This window comes from Physeter macrocephalus, chromosome 7 (assembly GCF_002837175.3).
Source record: "Physeter macrocephalus isolate SW-GA chromosome 7, ASM283717v5, whole genome shotgun sequence".
Lineage (NCBI taxonomy): Eukaryota > Metazoa > Chordata > Mammalia > Artiodactyla > Physeteridae > Physeter > Physeter macrocephalus.
This window is the reverse complement of record NC_041220.1, coordinates 156029214-156038725: the sequence shown is the minus strand read 5'-3', so window position 1 is coordinate 156038725 and position 9512 is coordinate 156029214. Positions and strand designations below refer to the sequence as shown.

General features: G+C 44.3%; 2 protein-coding genes across 5 annotated transcripts in view; both read right to left on the bottom strand.

Moving 5' to 3' along the window:
* Positions 1–2622, bottom strand: part of TLR7 (toll like receptor 7) — a 38751-nt gene extending 36129 nt beyond the window's left edge. For all 3 annotated transcript variants that reach the window (XR_008617979.1, XM_055086319.1, XM_007121206.4), the window contains exons 1-3: positions 2543–2622; positions 1660–1699; positions 1010–1122 (exon numbers count right to left, since the gene is read on the bottom strand). The gene's annotated coding sequence lies outside the window, so the exon portion shown is untranslated. The remainder of the gene's footprint in view (positions 1–1009; positions 1123–1659; positions 1700–2542) is intronic.
* Positions 2623–2889: 267 nt separating this feature from the next.
* The window catches only part of PRPS2 (phosphoribosyl pyrophosphate synthetase 2), a 43404-nt gene continuing 36781 nt past the window's right edge, over positions 2890–9512 (bottom strand). The window contains exons 8-9 of one of the 2 annotated variants that reach the window (XR_003680752.2): positions 3801–3840; positions 2890–3263 (exon numbers count right to left, since the gene is read on the bottom strand). The gene's annotated coding sequence lies outside the window, so the exon portion shown is untranslated. The remainder of the gene's footprint in view (positions 3264–3800; positions 3841–9512) is intronic. The other variant, XM_028492523.2, reaches the window with a different exon arrangement.

The following is a 9512-nucleotide window of genomic DNA, read 5'->3' as shown; positions in this document are numbered from 1 at the left end:
CAATGCCGCTAGTCCAGGACCACACTTTGAGAACCACTGCCCTACAGAATTACCGTCACCTTAAAAACACCCATGACCCAGGGTTTATTTTAAATCTCCCCACGTTAGCATGACTATGAAAAAGGACCAGGCAAATGCCGTGAGTGCAACGAAAGACCTTTTTTTGGAAGAAGGAAAGCACACAACCAAATCTGCAGAAGCAAGCATTCCGGGTTGATGGAAGTTACCGCACCATAGTTTGCGCTTTCTCTCACTGCCCTGAGGCTTAATGATAAACTCCTTCACCCTCGTGAGATAGTGATCAGAATGTTGGAGGAAACACCTGGGCTAGAGGAAACACCTCCAGCGGCGGAAGCAAGAGGCCCACTTACCAGCCAAAGCGTTTCTTCTAAGGAACAGTGTGACCTTAACTGAGCTGGTCACTTCGTCTCTTTGGGCCTTAGTTTCCTCATCTGTAAAATGAGTCTCAAATGTTCCATCTAACTAACTCCGAAATCTTATCAATTCCACGACATTTGACAAGAGAGGTGAGTTGCTCTACGGTTTGACCACGTTAGACTCTGGCCATCTTATGAGAGTTCAGTCACAGAAGGGCCAGGATACCCACCACCTGCAAGGCGCACGGGAATCTCTGCTCTCTGGATGTCACCGTTGAAGTCAGACTAAAATTCAGTCACCTCTTTAAAGATTACCTTAATCAGTTTCTTGATTCAAACAAAAAACGTGTCAGGCATATGGATGGATCATAAAAGAAGTGGCTTTCGTGTCAGGCATATTTCTCTTTTTGACCAGAACAACTCAGTTTGATAGCTAACAAGCCAAAAGAATAATAGATTCCACACACTTGCGTGGCCTTGTCTTTTCCCATCCCAACCCTATTTTTTATATATAGGGTGATGTCTCCCATTTCCTTCTTGAGGGGCCTCTATTCTTCCCAAAGTCAGAATTATGCTTTTCAAACATATATCCCCCTTTTTATTTCACACAGATGATAATATGCTGCACATACTTCTTTGCTGTGTTTTTTTTAAAAGCGTGTTCCGCCTTAGCAACGGTTCCCCAGCTGTGCAGTAGGGATCTCACCCCAATTCATGGCAGATGTAGGAATCGGTGTTTGAAGCCCTGCATCAAAAGGATAATGCAATTATTTTGGTGTAAAATTTCACGCCGTAGCAAACACTGGTGTTTACGTTTTTAAAGTGACTTATGATTGCCATTGTCTTATCCACTTCGTTCTAAAATGCTTTTCTACTTGAGGGTGGACCAGGGGCCAGGGGCCAGGATGGATATCCTCTGGAATTCTGACCTGAACCTCAGGAAGAGGATTAAGGAAGAAGGTTCTGGTTCAAATAAATCAATGGTTCTCAACCAGGAGCGATTTTGGCCCCCAGGGAATATTTGGCAGTATCTGGAGACATTTTTTGGGTTGTCACCAATGTGTGCGTCTTGGCCCCGAGGGGAGAGGCGGTGGGCTACTACTGGCATCTAGCGAGTAGAAGCCCAGGATGCTGCTGAACAGCCCACGATGCACAGGACAGCCCCGTGACAAGGAATGGTCTCGTGCAAAACGCCAATAGTGCTGAGCTTGAGAAACCCTGAAATAAATTATCCTGATGTACACACTATTACATATAAAAGAGATAATTAATAAGGACCTACTGTATAGCACAGGGAACTCTTCTCAGTACTCTGTAATGGCCTATATGGGAAAAGAATCAAAAAGAGTGGATCTGTGTATTTGTATAACTGAGTCACTTTGCTGTACACCTGAAACTAACACAACATTGTAAATCAACTATAATCCAATAAAAAATTTTAATAAATATGTGCAATTTCCCCCCCCCCAAAAAAGAAAGAAATTATCCTGGGAGGCAAAAGAAAATGGCCCGAGGGACAAAGGGGACCAGGGGCAGAGGGGCTCTGTCCCTGAGGGGAGGTGTCTGACCCCAGAGAAAGGTCGTTCCTCCGTCCTTCATCCAGCTTCCCTGCCCCAACCCCATTCTGAAATGCTTCCGTCAGGGACCTGGAAACGTTTACTGAAGATAAAATTGGCTCTGAGGAAAATATGTAATAAACTTAAGAAGCTAATAATCATAGGAAAAAAATGATTAACAGCAGAAGCGCACCAGAAATGGCGATGCAATCAATAGAGTATCTTAAACAGGTTTTTAAGCTGGAAGAGATGTAGTCATGCACCTCTTAAACAAGCGCTCCTTTGTTCTATTTACATTTTAATGCTGAATGTGACTGTCTTGGTAAACTTGACATAAGTGATTCTGCCTGTAGATTTTTTTTTTTTTTACAATACTGAAAGAGAAATACACCAACCAAAATACTAAAAAAAAAAACCCCCCAAAACAAACAACAAAAACCCCGCACTGTTGCCCTTTTGCTCCGAATGAATGATCATGTCTGCAAGGGCAGGGCGATCATCCTCCCGTGTTGCCTACATCACATGCTTGCGTATAAAACAATCCATGTAAACTCTAATGGCTTAATACATGTAAGCCTTGGTCACGTATTTCATCTATCTGGTATTTACCTCAGAGCCCCATCCTAACACAACGGTCTCCTAGTAACTGCTCCGTCGAGAACGAATGGGTGAGCGAGTGTGAGAGCCCCTCCTTCACTCTGCCCGTGGAAGAAATCATCAAATTTGACAAGAGAGGTGAGTTGCTCTACGGTTTGACCACGTTAGACTCTGGCCATCTTATGAGAGTTCAGTCACGGAAGGGCCAGGATACCCACCACCTGCAAGGCGCACGGGAATCTCTGCTCCCTGGATGTCACCGTTGAAGTCAGACTAAAATTCAGTCACCTCTTTAAAGATTACCTTAATCAGTTTCTTGATTCAAACAAAAAACGTGTCAGGCATATGGATGGATCATAAAAGAAGTGGCTTTCGTGTCAGGCATATTTCTCTTTTTGACCAGAACAACTCAGTTTGATAGCTAACAAGCCAAAAGAATAATAGATTCCACACACTTGCGTGGCCTTGTCTTTTCCCATCCCAACCCTATTTTTTATATATAGGGTGATGTCTCCCATTTCCTTCTTGAGGGGCCTCTATTCTTCCCAAAGTCAGAATTATGCTTTTCAAACATATATCCCCCTTTTTATTTCACACAGATGATAATATGCTGCACATACTTCTTTGCTGTGTTTTTTTTAAAAGCGTGTTCCGCCTTAGCAACGGTTCCCCAGCTGTGCAGTAGGGATCTCACCCCAATTCATGGCAGATGTAGGAATCGGTGTTTGAAGCCCTGCATCAAAAGGATAATGCAATTATTTTGGTGTAAAATTTCACGCCGTAGCAAACACTGGTGTTTACGTTTTTAAAGTGACTTATGATTGCCATTGTCTTATCCACTTCGTTCTAAAATGCTTTTCTACTTGAGGGTGGACCAGGGGCCAGGGGCCAGGATGGATATCCTCTGGAATTCTGACCTGAACCTCAGGAAGAGGATTAAGGAAGAAGGTTCTGGTTCAAATAAATCAATGGTTCTCAACCAGGAGCGATTTTGGCCCCCAGGGAATATTTGGCAGTATCTGGAGACATTTTTTGGGTTGTCACCAATGTGTGCGTCTTGGCCCCGAGGGGAGAGGCGGTGGGCTACTACTGGCATCTAGCGAGTAGAAGCCCAGGATGCTGCTGAACAGCCCACGATGCACAGGACAGCCCCGTGACAAGGAATGATCTCGTGCAAAACGCCAATAGTGCTGAGCTTGAGAAACCCTGAAATAAATTATCCTGATGTACACACTATTACATATAAAAGAGATAATTAATAAGGACCTACTGTATAGCACAGGGAACTCTTCTCAGTACTCTGTAATGGCCTATATGGGAAAAGAATCAAAAAGAGTGGATCTGTGTATTTGTATAACTGAGTCACTTTGCTGTACACCTGAAACTAACACAACATTGTAAATCAACTATAATCCAATAAAAAATTTTAATAAATATGTGCAATTCCCCCCCCCCCAAAAAAGAAAGAAATTATCCTGGGAGGCAAAAGAAAATGGCCCGAGGGACAAAGGGGACCAGGGGCAGAGGGGCTCTGTCCCTGAGGGGAGGTGTCTGACCCCAGAGAAAGGTCGTTCCTCCGTCCTTCATCCAGCTTCCCTGCCCCAACCCCATTCTGAAATGCTTCCGTCAGGGACCTGGAAACGTTTACTGAAGATAAAATTGGCTCTGAGGAAAATATGTAATAAACTTAAGAAGCTAATAATCATAGGAAAAAAATGATTAACAGCAGAAGCGCACCAGAAATGGCGATGCAATCAATAGAGTATCTTAAACAGGTTTTTAAGCTGGAAGAGATGTAGTCATGCACCTCTTAAACAAGCGCTCCTTTGTTCTATTTACATTTTAATGCTGAATGTGACTGTCTTGGTAAACTTGACATAAGTGATTCTGCCTGTAGATTTTTTTTTTTTTTACAATACTGAAAGAGAAATACACCAACCAAAATACTAAAAAAAAAAACCCCCCAAAACAAACAACAAAAACCCCGCACTGTTGCCCTTTTGCTCCGAATGAATGATCATGTCTGCAAGGGCAGGGCGATCATCCTCCCGTGTTGCCTACATCACATGCTTGCGTATAAAACAATCCATGTAAACTCTAATGGCTTAATACATGTAAGCCTTGGTCACGTATTTCATCTATCTGGTATTTACCTCAGAGCCCCATCCTAACACAACGGTCTCCTAGTAACTGCTCCGTCGAGAACGAATGGGTGAGCGAGTGTGAGAGCCCCTCCTTCACTCTGCCCGTGGAAGAAATCATCAAGGCAGCCCAGGAGACTACATATACAAATCTTCCATTTGACATCTGTCTGAACCAAAATGTTTATAAGAGTCAAAAGACAGAGGAGCAAGAGGTATTTCTCAGATGAATTATAGTTCCCATAACTTGCACACATAAAACAAAACACCTCCAAATGACAAGGGTCGAGACTGCATTTACGGCTGCACCAATGCAAGTCAGTAAGAAATTGCTAACTCATCAAAAACCAGCCTTCTTGTGCCAATTGGTTTTCCTCCATGTGCTCTTTTATTTTTTTAATCTTAAAAAATTTTATTTATTTATTTATTTTTGGCTGCATTGGGTCTTCGTTGCTGCGTGCAGGCTTTCTTTAGTTGCGTCGAGCAGGGGCCACTCCGCTACGGTACGCGGACTTCTCATTGTGGTGACTTCTCTTGTTGTGGAGCACGGGCTCTAGGCACGTGAGCTTCGGTAGTTGAGGCACACGGGCTCAGTAGCTGTGGCTCGCGGGCTCTAGAGCGCAGGCTCAGTAGTTGTGGCGCACAGGCTTAGTTGCTCTGCGGCATGTGGGATCCTCCCGGACCAGGGCTCGAACTTGTGTCCCCGGCATTGGCAGGCGGATTCTCAACCACTGCGCCACCAGGGGGAGCCCCTTTATTCATAGGACACTTCATGAATTGTGTCTTCATTGAAGTGTTGCTCTTTGAAGGCTATGAAAGCCGTCAGTGGGGAAATGAACGCACAGTTACTGCCGAGAGGGGTCTGTCCCTTTCAATACTTTACGAGGCTACTCTGCAGCCCTGGTCCTAAAAACAGGATATTCTGAGGCTTCAGGAAATTTCGGGTCCTTCCTTGGTTCTTAAGACGAGTATACTGTCAGTGGCACTTCCGGAGTTCATTCTATAGCAAACATGCACTAAAATGTGCCCCCAAAGAACCCCTCTGATGATTTGACAAAGTGACACAAGTTCGGTCTAGGTCCTCACAATTTTTTTGTAACTCATGGTCAGTCTTAGCTTCGAGGCAAGAAGATAGTAGATTTAACACTCTCTGCATAAGGAAAATCAGAGAATCATGCACCCTCAGACACAGAAGGTCAAGTGCTCACAGACGTAAGAATCCCTCAAAGCACAGAAGGGCGACGTCCATCAGCAAATATTTAGGGCACTCTGCCTTCTGCCTGGACTGTTCCCCGGGGTCTCTAAAGACCACTTATGGCTTTAAAGGCAGCTCTGCCAAAGGACTGGCAGTCAAGCCAGGTCGTGAATGCGTTTCCTAAAGGTGTCCCCCCCTTTTCCCTCTTTTATTTGTGACTACAACCTTCAGCTTCTACAGTTAATTGACAATGGATTTTTTAAAAAACTGTGACGCCACAGGTCGTCGGCACATTGTTGGGCTTGTCATATAGCCTCCTTTGTGTTGCAACTGGCACAAGATCAGAGCCATGCTTGTGAGATTCCTTAGCCAAAGTGGTGCTGGGGATCCAGAACTATCCACATCAGAAGAAGGAAAATTAGAGTGACCGAGCACCCTGGCGTGCCCAGGGCTGCAGGCTTTTCTGGGATGCAAGACTTCCAGAGGTAGCACTGAGAAAGTCCCCTGCAAGCCCAAACAAGTTGTTCACCTGATGGAGAAGGAACCATCTTTGCCCCATTAGGACCACAGCCTTCAGTTAGTAGAAGTAGTCCAACTAAATCTAGCATAGAGGTCATGGCCTGTTAAAACTGCTGGGGACTTGAGCAATCATCCACCCCCTCTTTTTCACAAAGATACTCAGACTCAGAGTGGTACAGACATTTCCCCCAGGTCACACAGCTTGCTGGTAGCATATCAGGAAGCAGACCCTAGATCGCCACAGCCCCAATTTAGGGCACTTTGCACTGCATTACATTTTTTGCTTTGCCAGTCTCTTTCTATTGCTCTTGTAGAATGAGTTCAGCTGGGTTTTCTTCTGACCACAGGACTTAGCCGTTAGAACAGTGAAAACTGCTGTTTATATCGGGCACTGCTTTTTTTTTGATGTTGGGATAGTGAATGGAATCAGGTTGCTGTAAACAGCCTCAACTGGTCACCATCTCCATTACCACATGTCGTCCACTCCTGTCATTTCTACAGCCCAGCAAAGTGTCTTCGACATGCAACCATTTGAAATCACCAAATGCTACCCTTGGTGGAGACGGTCACGTGCCAGGACAATGTACCCCTGGGTGAGTGGATCGTGTTTGTGACTAGCTCACAGGCACATGGATTAGCATCTAGAAAGCTCATGAAAATCTTGCTTCTTCATGCTTAGATTCTTTCAAAGGGAAGAAAGAAGATGTCTGTTTTAAAAACTGAGGTTAATGTGCAAAACAATCGGTTCTAAGCTCTTTACAGGTATCATCTCATTTACTCCTCATCACATCCTCGGAGAGAGGTACTATTATCCCATTTCACACACAAGGAAACTGAGGCACAGAGGGGGTAAGCAACTAGCCCAAAGAGGTTTTGTGGTTGTCATTGTCTTAACTCTAGTAAGTGGTGTCTGTTTCTGAGCATCACGCTCTTTCAGGAGAGAAAACAAGAGCTCAGAGGTGACAGTAGATCAAACCAATCCAGAACGTGGACTTGGAAAGCAAGGGAAAAGGTGGAGGGCTGTGTTCCCGGGGTGCAGGACATAAACCAATTAAGTGAAGATCTGCAGTGAAAAGGAACACCTCTGTCAACTTCTGCATGCAACGTACACAAAGGATAAGGCAGTACGTTTCAACCCGACTTCCATCTTCATTGGCTATCCTCACTCTAACATAAGAAGTACCAGACACCCTGTGCTGTCCTGCTTCAGTCCATGCTGGAGTACGGCCAGTGGTTCTGGAAAATTCTGCCATGAAGTACCATCGGTAACAGCAGTCCCTTCACAAAGCCCTTTCTCACCTCCCCAGCCTCGTTCGACCCTCTGAACCTCTTAGTATTGCATCTTCCCCTTGGATGCTTAGCCTGTCCAGCCAGTAGGTCAGCTGGTGGGTTGGATAGGACCTGCCATGTGAAATCAAACACTTCCGAGGAGGTGTGTGTGACAGGACTAATGAGGTGAGACTGTAAAGTTGGTGAAGTGATTTTGGTGTTTCCATCTCTGCATTTTCTTCCTCCCTTCTATTACATTTTATCCTGTTTCGTCTTAAAACTGTGATCTTCTCCAGCGGACTTGGTTTCAGTTCTTTATATTTCACTGGGACTTTTTGAGACAAACTGTTGTCACTCTCAGCATTACCCACACTTTAAAGCTGAGCTTTCCTGGGAGAACCATAATTAGAAGTTTACTTTGTCCAGGACTTCCCTGGTGGTCCAGCGGTTAAGACCCTGCACTTCCACTGCAGGGGGCGCGGGTGTGATCCCTGGCCGGGGAACTAAGATCCCACATGCTGCACGCACGGTATGGCCAAAAAAAATTTTTTTACTTCGTCTCCACGAGAGTAACTTAAAGCATCACAGAATAGGTGACAGTTGTTTTATGGGAGCGGGAAACTCAAACTCTTCCTGGTGCTTCTGAAATCAAAGCATGTCAAAAACTTCTACGGGGCCTACATTTAAGTTTGGTCCGTTCCAACCTATGGATATTGAACACGACTACTCTGATGTATAAACACACAGTGCAATCTTCAATTTTATAGGAAACATCTAGAATTCTTACGTGGCCCAGATATTATGCTTTGGGGCAAGGAGAGTGCTCATCAGTTCTTCGGAAACACCTTCAAAATGGAGAAGAGCTGACTGCAATGAAATTCTGGCTTTTCTGGAACTTTATATGCTGGGCTACAGCCATGATGTAGCAAACACTTCAAGGTACCCATCAAAACACATCACTCCATCAAAACGTATGACTCCACAATGATGATACAACGTATGAAAGAAAGGAGGAGCATGATTTTATTGAAATGTTTTTAGTACAGTGTTGGAAGATCTTCGAATCCTATATTCTAAACCAATACAAGCACTGCAAATGATGTAGGTTCCTGAATCTATTTGACATCATATCTACCAAAGGAAAGTTATAATACGAATCTCTTTAAGTTGGTTAATGTAATTTAAGTTGGAAACTGAGCAACTTTGGTATATCCATATTTCTCTGGCTCCCCTTTTTGGCTAGATGTACGCCAAGTCAACCGCCATGCAGCAGAGTCAGACAGGACCAATATATTTGGTGGTTTCACTGAAATGTTTCCGCATAAGCAGCAAGGGACGCACGAGTTCCGGGATTAAGCTGCTCTCAAGGCCGTCTTCATCATCTTTTTTGAACTGGACCATCAAATAGTTAAGGTCTACACTGCCGCTGCGACGGTTTGACCACGTTAGACTCTGGCCATCTTATGAGAGTTCAGTCACAGAAGGGCCAGGATACCCACCACCTGCAAGGCGCACGGGAATCTCTGCTCTCTGGATGTCACCGTTGAAGTCAGACTAAAATTCAGTCACCTCTTTAAAGATTACCTTAATCAGTTTCTTGATTCAAACAAAAAACGTGTCAGGCATATGGATGGATCATAAAAGAAGTGGCTTTCGTGTCAGGCATATTTCTCTTTTTGACCAGAACAACTCAGTTTGATAGCTAACAAGCCAAAAGAATAATAGATTCCACACACTTGCGTGGCCTTGTCTTTTCCCATCCCAACCCTATTTTTTATATATAGGGTGATGTCTCCCATTTCCTTCTTGAGGGGCCTCTATTCTTCCCAAAGTCAGAATTATGCTTTTCAAACATATA